This window comes from Pinus tabuliformis, chromosome 4_1, assembly GCF_031772625.1.
Source record: "Pinus tabuliformis cultivar Carrire ecotype Pingquan chromosome 4_1, CPIR1, whole genome shotgun sequence".
NCBI classification, from domain to species: domain Eukaryota; kingdom Viridiplantae; phylum Streptophyta; class Pinopsida; order Pinales; family Pinaceae; genus Pinus; species Pinus tabuliformis.
The window spans coordinates 12,577,385-12,590,228 of NC_142303.1; positions in this window are offsets into that span (position 1 = coordinate 12,577,385).

The following is a 12,844-nucleotide window of genomic DNA, read 5'->3' on the forward strand; positions in this document are numbered from 1 at the left end:
CCCTATTTTAATGGTTAAGATGCAAGAAAAGAAGAATCGGTAGCCTACGCATAATTTACAAATGATGAGATCTGAACCACGCGAGGATGATCCAAGCATTAATATAGTGACAAGAAGTGGTGCAGCCATAGGAGAAGATAGAGGAGAGGGTAAAAAGCTTGTGGCAGATACATGGGTTAGGAAGGCAAGAGAGAAAAGTATTGGGTTCAATAGTTAGAGGGAGAAAGAAACTTTCCTGGAAGTGAATAAGAGTTTCATGGGCCTAGGAACTTCGATGTCAAGGACACTGATGCAACTAGTACCATGGAAGAATAATCCTGAAGTGGTTATGGCAAATGAGCTTTCTAATCCAACTGTTCTGAAATCATTTCTGCAGACATGTATGAAGTTTCTTAGAGATCAGAAAAGAAGTAGAAGGATTGCAAAAGCTAATTGATAACTGCGCTGGTAAAGAAAAGCCACAACCTGAACAACACACAGTAAATAAGGTAAACAAAAATAAGAAAAGGACTGGCCAAGAGATGCGATTAACTACAGAGTTTGGTGAATTTGAAATGGGTCAGGTAATTCTTAACTTGGGATATGATGCAAATGTATTACTGAAGCAAACTTGGGAGTGAATGGGGCAACCCAAGTTGAAATGGTCATTGATTTAGATGTGCATGGCCAATTAGTATAAGATCATCACAATGGGTCGATTGCATGGAGATGTTGTGGATATTGAAGGAGCAAGCATAGTAGTAGACTTTGAAGTTATTGAGATTGTGGATGACAACAATCCATATCCAACATTACTTGGAATTGATTGGGCTTTTGATATGGATGCGATAATCAATTTGAAGAGAAGGAGTATGGTCTTTGAACATAACGGTACCTGGGTCGTTGCTCCTTTAGATCCCTCTAAAGGAGCCTGATATACAAAACTCATCCTCAAAGAATATGGTGATGAAGATATTGACCACATCTATAAGTTAACTGTGTGAGATGAGGATTGGATCAACCCCACCACAGATGGGAGGATAAGTTGGGAGAAGGATAGTTCATGTCATTCAGACTCAGATGAAGAATTGGAGAACTAGTAGAACCAGTTGCACAAAGTTTCTACTCTGTGATTTAATAGACTGACAAAATCTCTTCACTGCATATAAACCAAGGTATCTAATTTTCCATATTATGATGGGATAGATGATCTCAACTTATTTCTTGATGATTTTGAAAGGGATGTATTGGAAGAACAACAATTCCAAACCTTGTATATAGCTTTGAGGGCTACGCTTGTGTAATGGTGGGGCAAACATAAATGTAATATAGGAGATTGGAGGGAGTATCACCGATTAATGAGGCTAACGTTTGGTTATGAAAACACAAGGCTCACTGATAAATATAACGGTAAAGATGATCCTTGAGAAAAAAATTCTTGTTCAGCTAAAGCGTGGGGAAAAGAACCTCGACTAGAGTGGGTACACATATTTTATCATACTTTGGATGTAATACCAATGAATTGGTATCTAGAAATGGAGTTGCGCCATGGCACCACTGACTAGTATGATATGAAGGAAAGCTTCCTACTAAATTTTAGTTTCGAAGATGGGTTTCAGTGTATAGATGATGCACTTCAGGAGATCAAAGAAGTACTTTTTCGGACACCGAAAGAGCCTATGACATGAGTATATCATGACTGGAACCGACAATGCCAACATGCTATAGAATGCTATAATATAATCACGAAAGAAGGAAAGGAGGATCTGTGCAACATCAACATCCCTTAATCGGAAGGAGAACACAAGGTTGTTGGACTAAATGTTGAGATACCTGAAACATCGCAGTCTGTTAAGACAAAGCAAGTTAATATAGGTTCAGAAGCGAAGTCGACATTTGCGCATATCAGTGATCATTGGTATGAGGATACAATAGCAAAGGTTTCTAAATTACTGCATGAGTACCAGGATCTATTTCTGACGAAGTTTTATGAGCTGAAAGTAATTGTATGTGATTTGGGCATAATGAAGATCACTTTGAAGCTAGATGCAAAGCCGCTAAAACAACGACTATATAGAATAAACCCAAAATAAAAGGAGAAAGTGAAGCATGAGCTTGATTAGATGCTTGTAGCCAGTATAATTGAACCTGTTAGGGTCTTATAATTTATAGGATCTCAAGGTGATTAAGCATTTCATAGGTTGCAGGTTTCAAATTATCCATAGATTTCAATTTTCCATTGATTTCATAAAAAAAACGAGGAAAAATAAATGAAAAGAGGGTATATAAAAAAAGAGAAAAATAAGAAGAAAAATAAAAGCCCCAAAGGTTGTTCAAATCATATTGTTTAAGCATGATTGAAAAAATTTCAATTTTTGTTGATAGGTTAGAAATAAAGAGTTGCTAAACAATTAAAATTGGCAAAGCATTAGCTAGGTAGAAATGGAATTTGGTCCAACTGTTTCATCTGGAACAAAGAGGAGAAATAAGTGATAGGGTAGGTTAGATCTTAAAAGAAAAGAGATGAAAAAGAAAAAAAAACAATGAAAGAACAAAAAATTTTAGGATCAAAAGAAAGGGTAGGTAGAATCAGAGAATAAGGAAGGGGTATTAAAGGACCTCCTTAAAAATTGGAAGAAATTTCCTAAGGTTCAAAGAAAATTCGATCTTTCTAAGGTCAAATAGCAAGATTTATAAGGAAAAGGGGCTTATGGCACTTTAATAATCAACCCCCCTTTTTTAACCTTATTCATTTACCCATTCATATTACTATGGTCCGCCTACACTTGTAACCCAACCCCACCACGTACTCACTTGTCACGTCATTGCTAACTATCCACCATATTTCCCCTCATCTCTGCTCAGTCCACCTGTTCGAATGGCCCACGTCTCTTTTTAGCCCACACTCACTATTTGAAAGTTAATCTGGGGGGGTCCGAAGTCAGTGATTTCTGCTCCCCTACGTGGCGTGCTCTCGTGATTTCGCACCCCCCCTTCTCATACTGCCTATTGCTTTGCAGGCCCCCCGAAAAGATGAATCTGGTATCGTCTAAACCACTCACCCAAGCAACCATTGAACACTCACCACCTCTTCACGCCAACCTGTCTCATCCGTCCAATCATCCTCATTCCCGTCATTGAGCCATAAATGAAGGTCGGGTCGTTAGCCAATAGACCCATGCCAAATTAAGTCAATCCAATGGCCAGATTTAAAATCATAAAATCACCAAATTGCGTCAAGTTCAAATTTTAAACGTTATTGTTCACTTGCAGGCTTTTCCTCCTACTCCATTCATCTGTTGCAGAGGACGTTAAGCAGAAAAAGAGAACAACAACACAGTCCAACATTATTTTCAAGTAGGGATCATCAATCCCTACAATGATTACCAATTCCTATTCTTGAATCCCATTTATGTTCAAATCCATTTCTTTCTCCCTCACTGGAAATCCCACTTCTTTCATCCTTTTCTATTACAGAGTAGACAACAATGGCACCTAAGCAGAAAGAACCAGAAATATTCAATCCAATGGTGCAGCCACCACCAGATTTAGATCATTTACCATTGACTGATAGGTATTTCAAGATCCATGAAACCCTCTCAGAATTTGATCTATTCAATGTATATTGCTGGTGGGAGGACAAATTCATGGAGGAAATGGATGACATAGGCCTATGGGACACCAACCTACCTTTCTATATCTTTCCTAAAACACAGAATTGTCTAGAATTGATCATGAAGTTCCATTCATGTTACAACCCACAACAAAGAGCCGTGATGGCCCCAACAGGACATATTTTATTCACAATTGATGCTCAATAAATCATGCAAATGATGCAGGCTCTAGTTATTGAAGGAGTTGTTCCTTTTTCACATGAAGTTCTAATTGAAATATATCAAAATCTTGATTTCTCCAAAAGAGCTAAAACATTAAAGATTTTCATGGCCAAGAACACACCTCTGCCAGGCAAAACCCTCCTTAGTCCTCCTCTGTTTTCCTTGACAGATTCAGACATATTGTCTCAGTCCTATCCTACCTACTTGGATATTATTCTGATCAATGGTTTGATGAAGCTATTATAGCTTTCTTATCTATCCTCTCCACTGAATCCAAGCCCTCAATCATTTTCAACTTTAGCTAGTTTCTAGCAGATGTAATTCATGAACAACTTGTCAACTTTTTCACAGAAGAAGTTTTTCATTATTCCTTAGTATTGGTTTATATGTTTCTATATTTTTAGGTAGATATGTTTCAGTGTTCATTGAGCAAAATGAATGATGAAGGGGAGCCTCAATCAGTGATATTTTGGACAACCTTGGTTATGAAAGATCAAAAATATTTTAGTTACAAGACAATTGTGGAAATGTTTGTACACCCAGCAATGAGCCTCCTCAATGGAACTGTAGAACCAAGGATAAGTGAAGACACAGAAAGAATTATGTAGCCATCTGATCAAGCCAGAACTAGTGATCGGTACTTGTACCAAAACTACACTGAGATAAGAGTGTATGGCTGTGAATTGCCCCCTACATGTTGCCAAAGTTCCTCCGCATGATGATCTTTGAATTAGAATATATTAGACAAATGATCAATGTAGATGAGATGCATTTTGTACCAACCAAGAAGAAATCCCAATTTAGGATCAAGTCCCAAATTGGTCCTTTCATTTGCAATAGCAAAGTTGCAGGAGAGGAGGTAGATAGAAGACTAAGAGAGATGAATTTCACCCATAGCTTCACATGGTCTTATGACCCTTGGGATGATTATTTATAAGAAGAGGGTGGAAAATAAATCCACAGCCTACATTCACACTCAAAGACCTTAAATTGAAAAATACATGAATCAAATAGAGTGGGTGCCAGATACATTACAAGAGGCTGAGGAGCAGGTAATCTCCTCATCCAGTGCACAAACCCCAAGGTCACAAGACAAACAAACTACAGGACAAAGGTCCGAAAAGGGAAAAGAGCCAGAGCAAGGAATAACAGGGAAAAGATCCATAGAAGAGCAATCACCAGGAATTGATATGTCCATAAAAGAGTTCAGATTGAAGTATAGAAAGAAAGCCAGAAAATAACACATGGATATAGATAAAGGATCACCACCACAGACTTTGATCAAGATAATTGATATTCCAAATTCTTCACCAGTTGGAGGACAATCATTTCCTTCTACTACAACTTCAAAAAGACAACAAAATCTCCAAGTGTCCTCATCTACAAAGGTGACTAAGGAGAAAGAAGAAACTGTATTTGATACCTCCAGGGAAATCAAAATTAGGAATGAAATGCTCAAGAAGAGCACTTATACTTAGTTTTGGAAGCAGAGTGCAACTGCACAAGGTAGACTTCTCTTTTCCTTTGACTCAGGGAAGGGAAAAATGCATATGACATTTTTGGAGGCACAAACATCAGAGCCTAAAACTCCAACAGACTACATGCAGACCTCATTTGAGTTTGATGCCAAAAATGTGCATCCAATTGATCAGCTAGAGATGCACAAACAAACAGGTGAAATGGTTTCATCCACTTTGACCAACACTTCCATGAATTTGTTTAAAATGCAGGTAGCAATTTGAAATGCTCAATCTCAGTTGAAGATGGAGAAAAGTTCATCATTATCAAAGGACACCAAGATTAAGTATTTGGAAGACTTAATAATAAAAATTGGGTATGACCCCTTAGATACCAAGGTAGCTGAAGAAGTGATAAAGAAAAGAGAGCTAGACATTGCAGCTCTGAAGAAGAAGCTCAAGTTTCATGCTACACATGACCCACTAACCAAGGAAATAGAGGAAACAGAGAGTGTAAAAGATGACATGATGAAACTTATAGTAGAGTAGTCCATCCAAATCAGATAGATGGAGACAGAGATGGAAAATATGGTGTAGGAATTAGAAAAAGCAACACAGATGGCCACATCCACAATGGATACCCTTCCTCTAACGGCCCTCCCCATAACTACTCAAACAGTTACAGCAACAGGAGCAGGAAGCAGTATAGAACAATTGACAAAATCCATGGAAGGTATGAATATGCAAAACGAAGAAATCAAAAGGCTGGAAACCCAAGTTAGTGTATTACAAGATCAGATTAAAAGGGCTAAAGACAATCATTTGGTAGAGATGTAGAGAGCAAAGGCACTGACTGAGAGGCTTTAGAAGTCAGAAAAAGAATCCTCCATTGGGAATACTCTAGGGAGGGTTAAGGAAATCATTTGGCACAATATCATAGATTGGATGAATGAAATTTGGCCTAGAATCCAAATTATTTTTGAGCAGAAAGAGTTGCTGGAAAAATCCAAACAAGCCATTGCAGCCACCAACATAGAGTTGGGAGATATGCTAGGAACAACAAACAAAATTATCAAGTTCCTGAATGCAAGTAATAAATATGAGATGGAAGACTTGGGAGTGACAGATAGAACATAGACCATACTACAAGTCAAGAAGGTGCTGACAAAGAAGAATTTAAATGTGTAGTTGAAGGAAAAGTGACAAGTTATAGAGTTGACAGTAAATAGGTATTTTAACAAAATGCAGCCTCTGCACCAAAAGGGTCTTCCCTCTCTGTTTGTTATAAATAACAAGCTCATGGATAGAGGGGATTATGTCCAAAATCTTCAAGGTATAGCTATAGATGCTGCAAATCTGTCAAATTTGAAGGGAATCATAATAGGGAAAGCTTTAATAGAAGCAATTAGCAATCATATTTACATTCAACATGAGCTGAAGCATGTATTTTTGGTCAAACCTTCACTTGCCAAATACACTGATGCTGATGAAGTGCATCGAAGATTAATCAAAATCAAGATCCCTGAAGGAGAAGAGTGGAGTGACTTATGTGAGTACTAGGAAGAATGAGACAAGGATGACTAGAGAAGTCATACAGGTTTAAGTCAGCGCCAACCACGTCAACAAAACCACTCTAGTCTAACTATCACTTTAGGGAACAACATTCTAGAAAAGGAGGGACACCTATCCCAGTCTTCTCGGCATGGCTACTCTTTGGCTACATTAGTCATTTTTTCCTTCGTTGTAATAAATAATAGATTGCCAAGTGTACAAGGCAAATCATTTTAGTTTTTCTTTAAATACTCCATGTATTAGGAGTATTAGAGGTTGGACCCTAGTAATCTGAATTATTTTCCTATTTGGAGCATTGTAATTTTGAGCTGGAGCATCAATAAAAGGACAATTTGCAGGATACTTGAACTGTTTTGACCTGATGATGTTTTTATGTCTGTGTTTAATGTATTTCTTTTCACTTACCCTTGCATTTTCACTTCTCATTGTAAAACATAAATTATAGTTTAAGATATGCTATTTGAGAACCTTACTACTATCTGCATTTACAATATCTGTGTTTTCTTTTGAAGTAAAATTACAAAATACTTAAATGCTTTGTAATCCTAACTGATATCATTATTCATCATTCCATATTATTTTTCTTTAAAATATCTAGTGAGGACAGTTAGCTTGCCCTGCAAACCCCCTATAAATATTGATGCTACCAACCAGCCTGTGACTCCATAGTCCAATTGGAAAATATTAAGAAAATGAATTTTTACCAAACCAAATGAACAAACAAACAAACAAATATTTTATTCTTAATATCTATCCTAAAACATTATAGCACTAAAAAAAAAATTAAATCATAATTACATAGAGAGATCCCTCTCTGAGTCCAGGAAGGCTAGGTCCTAGACTCATTAGTGGTTTGATGTATGTTTTGTGACTTTTTTCTTGCCAATCTTCAAAATCATAGAATTATAATAGAACCTATGGAATAATTTGAATGGGTGAGCCTAATGGTAGTGCAGGAGAAAAAGGCTAAGGGAGACATAAGGATTTGTGTTGATTTAAGAAAATTGAACGATGCATGTGTACATGATCCATTTCTAACACCGTTCACTGATGAAGTTTTTGAGAATGTTGGAGGACAGGAGGCCTACTCCTTCACAAATGGGTTTTCAGGGTACCATCAGATCAAGATCCTGTCGGAGGATACAAGTAAGACCACTTTTTCTACTGAATGGGGATCATTTCAGTATAAAGTCATGCTGTCTGGGTTGAAGAATGCACCTGCAATATTCTCTAGGGTGGTTGTCGCATAGTTAAAGGAATTCATCCACAAATTTATTGAGGTTTACTTTGATGACTAGAAAGTGTTTGGACTAGTAAAGAAGCATGTTTTGAGTCTACACTTGATGTTAGATACCTGTAGAAAATATCAGATTTCATTGAATCTGAAGAAGTGAATTTTTTTGTACCATATGGAATATTATTGGGACATCTTGTTTGCAAACAAGGGTTGATAGTGGACCCTACCAAAATTGATGTTATTATCAATTTGGATCCACTGAGGAATGTAAAGTAGCTACGCGTGACTCTAGGACATACTAGTTACTATCATAAGTTCATAAAGGCTTATGTGCAGATCACTGTGCCGATGGAAAGTTACTAAAGAAATATGCTACCTTTTTGTGGGATGATGAATGTTAGAAGAGCCTCGACATATTAAAGGAAAAAAATTTCATTGCATTGATTATGGTGTTTCCGGATTGGAAGAAGGAATTTCACATCCATGTAGATGCGTCATGCATAACTTTAGGGGTTGTCTTAGTGCATCTAGGAGAATGGGATCTTGATCACCCCATCGAATTTGTGAGTCGAAAGTTATCTAAGGAAGAAATAAATTATTCCACAATGAAACACGAGGGATTATCTATGGTATACTCACTGCAAAAATTTAGGCATTACCTATTTGGCCCACACTTCAAGATGTTCATGAACCATTTTGTGCTAAAGTACTTGGTGAACAATCTTGTCTTGGGGGGGAAGATCTGCAGGTGGCTATTTCTAATCGAAGAGTATGATTTTGTGGTAATAGTTAAGCCAAGATGATTGAACGTCGGGCTGGATTATCTATCCAGAATTGAGACCAGGGAGGAACCAATGAGCAACGAAGAAGGATTGCCCAAAGTGCAAATTTTTGCAGTACAAGTTGCTGATGATGATTTTGCTGATATCATATACTTTTTGTCTACCAGAGTAGCCCCTAAGGAGTATACAACTCAATAGAAGAAAGAACTCGTATGACGAGTTGCTGATGTTTCTCTAATTTCTGGACATTTGTATAAAATGGGCTCAGATGAGATATTGCGTAGATATGTCCCTACGCACAAAAGATAGTATTTTGGTAGGAAGCACATGGTGGTGTCGTAGGAGGACACTATGCAGGAAAAGCCACTGTGTAGATGATTTTAAGAGCAGGACTATATTGGCCCACGGTGCATAAGGATTCTAAAGAATATTCTAGTTCTTGCGATGTCTGCCAGAGGACCGGAAGACCATTGAGAAGGGAAGAGTTGCTGCTGAATCCACAAGTCACCTTGAAGGCCTTTGATAAGTGGGTGATTGACTTTGTTGGGTCGATCAATCCGATAGGAAAGAAGACTGGCGTGTGATACATTATTACTACAATGGAATATCTGACCAGGTGGGCTGAAGTGAAACTGGTAAAGGATTGCAACACAGACACTGCTACGCACTTCATATTTGAGTATATATTGTCAATGTTTAGGTGCTGAAAGATCTTGTTTCATGAGAAAGATTCACATTTCTTGCACAACACTATTTAAGCACTAATGGAGGAATTTTAGATGCATCATCAGAAGAGCACGCCTTATCATGCTCAGGCGAATGGAATGGTCGAAGCCTTTAATAAGATTTTGGAGAATGATTTAACTAAAGTATGAAATGCCAGTTGGAATGATTGGGATGTGAGCATACCAACAATTCTATGAGCATACAGGACTACTTGCAAGAAGTTGACAGGATAGACTCTATTTAGATGGGTGTATCGACAAGAAGTTGTAATTACTATGGAATACATAGTAGCGAGTCTTTGGATTGTGGCCATTACATATATGACAGACATCAATATCATGGAGGAGAGATTGGAACAACTTCTTGTGTTGGATGAAGATCGCTTTCTTGCAGGATTTCACCAACAAGTACAGAAAGCTCGGGAAAAGGCATGAAACGATTGACATATTAAGTAGAGAAATTTTAAGAATGGAGACTTGGTTCTGTTGTACGATAGTAAGTTTGCAAAGTTCCCTGGTAAGTTTAGGATGCATTTGCTATGACGATACATTATCAAGGATATCTTAGATGGTGGCGCAGTTCAACTCGCGAACCTGAATGGAAAATTATTTTCTGGATGAGTCAATGGTAGTATATTGAGAATCTACAGGGACGATTCCATCCCTGGGACTCCACAATGATTATATGAACAAAGAAAAGTCTTAGTGCTACAGGAAGTTTGAAGGAAGAAAGGGACTATTACTCTGCCAAAGAACAACTTTGTCAAAGAGGGAGGGCTATGTGGTATTTAGGAGGATGGCGCAGATAAAGGAAGCTACAACGAAGAAGGTGTAACTTCACTCTAAGGAAGGATCTGACACAGTTCATTCAAAATATGACCATTGGGGTTGCTACAGTTGATTGGATAGGGAACTTTTCATTAAAAGGAGCGGGGGGAACGCATTTAAGGCGCATATCTGGGCAAATATACCGACAAATTCACATTTATTAGGAGGATCTGAAGGAGATCAAGGAGTTTGAATTTGAAAATTTTTATAAATATGGCACCCCGCTCCACATTTAGACACTTTTCTTGTTGATAATTTGAAGTGTGATTTTTTACCTAAGTGTGAGTCGAGCGTTTTGCTGCATATCTGGTTGGAATTGGGAGGAGATTGAGCAAGAGTTTTTTGGATGAGGGCTATGATCCTTTAAAACAAAGCCTATTATAGTAACATCTAAGAAGTAGAAGAAACCACAAAGGCCTCCAGTTAGGCAATCACCAAGGAAAATTCCCACAAAACAAAGAAAAAAGCAGAGAATGGATAAGTTGAAGCAACCGATGGAGCTCCAAGATTTGGATGAGGAAGAAATGGCCGGTGGAATAGAGGATATCAATGCATACTTGGTGGAATCAATCTCCAGGTTGCTACCCTATATGCCACCACAGAAGCCAACCTCAAAGGTGACCAGGGACCCAGATGTTATAAAATTTAAGGTCTTTACATCCCTACTACTAGAGGAGGTACCAATTGAGGGAGACTTGCTAGAAATGGTGCTACAATTGCACATGGAGGACTGGGATATTAACGATTGAGGAAAGTATCCCCAATTTGAGCCCAGCAAGTATCTGAAATTTGTTTAATATGATGATGCTGGAGTAACAAGGGTTGAACTACTGCCATGGGCAGCAAGAATTCAACGAGCTAGGTTGTTGAAGATGATTTATGTTTGACACTTTGGGCATAGTAACATAAATACAATTTGTGTGCGCTAGTTGTTGGCATTAGTGCATGATGGGTGTTTGTGGCTTGGGACGAAGATCGCCATTGAAGATATGTTAATTAGAAGGATCACTGCGCCGCCTTACCAAGGAGCGAACCTTGCCAATGCATTTGTTGGTAAGTCTCAAGAGAAAAAGATGGTTGATCAAATGAAGAATGACTTCGGTTTGGTTAAGGAATCCCAGGGATATACCATTAGCTCTATTAGTGATTTGACTGTGCATTTTTCCACGCACATTTGGCTGGTAAGATAATGAGAAAGTGTCAGGAAGATGAAGTGTCGACCCTAGTTGTATCTTTGGCTACACACTGTAGCAAGGGGTTCCTGTTTAACTGGGCAAGGTATTTATGTCAGGACTTTTTGGATGACTATCGAGACGCACAAGAAGATCAGAAGCAATTCCACTATGCATGGTTATTTCTCTTAATCTTACTAAGAACAGGGAGAACGTTGTACACGCCACAGTTTCACATGTGGACCCTGATGTGTGCGAGGTTGCGAAGTATGCCTCGCTATGGACATATAAGGAACTGAACCAGGTTACAGAGGAATCTTTTTTTGGGTCTTAGTTGAGATGGATTTGCGCACAGTGATCAACCAAAAGCTGTGACTATCACTAGTTTTGTTCCAAGAATATCGTAGCATTTCTGACATTAAAGCATATTTTCACCATGTATATATCCATGCGAAGAAAGATTTGGAGGAGGTATGGTATGAGCTACCATACTTAGCTACTGAGGAGCACATCCTACTAATAATAAGAAAGTGGTCTAGTAATTGGCTCACCCCAACTAAAGAAGAGGCATGTTGGGTGTGTGTTATATTCTTTCCATGACTACACCACACATGGGGGGGTCACAGGGGAGCTTGTAGACTTTCCTATATGTTGCATTGTGCGTAGTAGAGGGGTCAATGTGGTGGGGGGGCAATGCCTCGGGAAAAAAAAGGACCCTATATTAGGTGGGTGGACCTACCTATCGTTTTGTGCATGGATTTCGCACATGGTTTTGGGCATTTTTGGGTATGGCCCCCTCAAGCCAACATGCATGATGGTTTCTTTCCATGGTACTGTGTAGATCTAGTCAAGGGAACTATGGTTATGTTCTAATCCAGGGTTAATGGATTCTTCAACATGTATATATATGTATTGGAACATTGAAAGGAATATAATGAAGAATCAATCTAGTAGTCATGGTTTTGGGATCCAGGGGAAAATCTCTGTGTATGTCTGTTTTATGTTTTATGATCTTATTGTTATTTATTTTCTACTTTTTAGAATTAGTATGCAGGTAATTTTTGTACAAGGTTAAAACCTACAAGGAAAAGTAGGCAGGAACAAGTAAGACAAAGCAAGCCACTGAAGGTGCACAGACCAAAAATCGAGCAACACGGAAAGGTTAAAAAGATGGTGCCACAGAAGGTCACAATTGACCTTGATAACACTGCAAAGAAACATAGTGTGAAGTTGAACAGGAGGAACCAACCACTGAC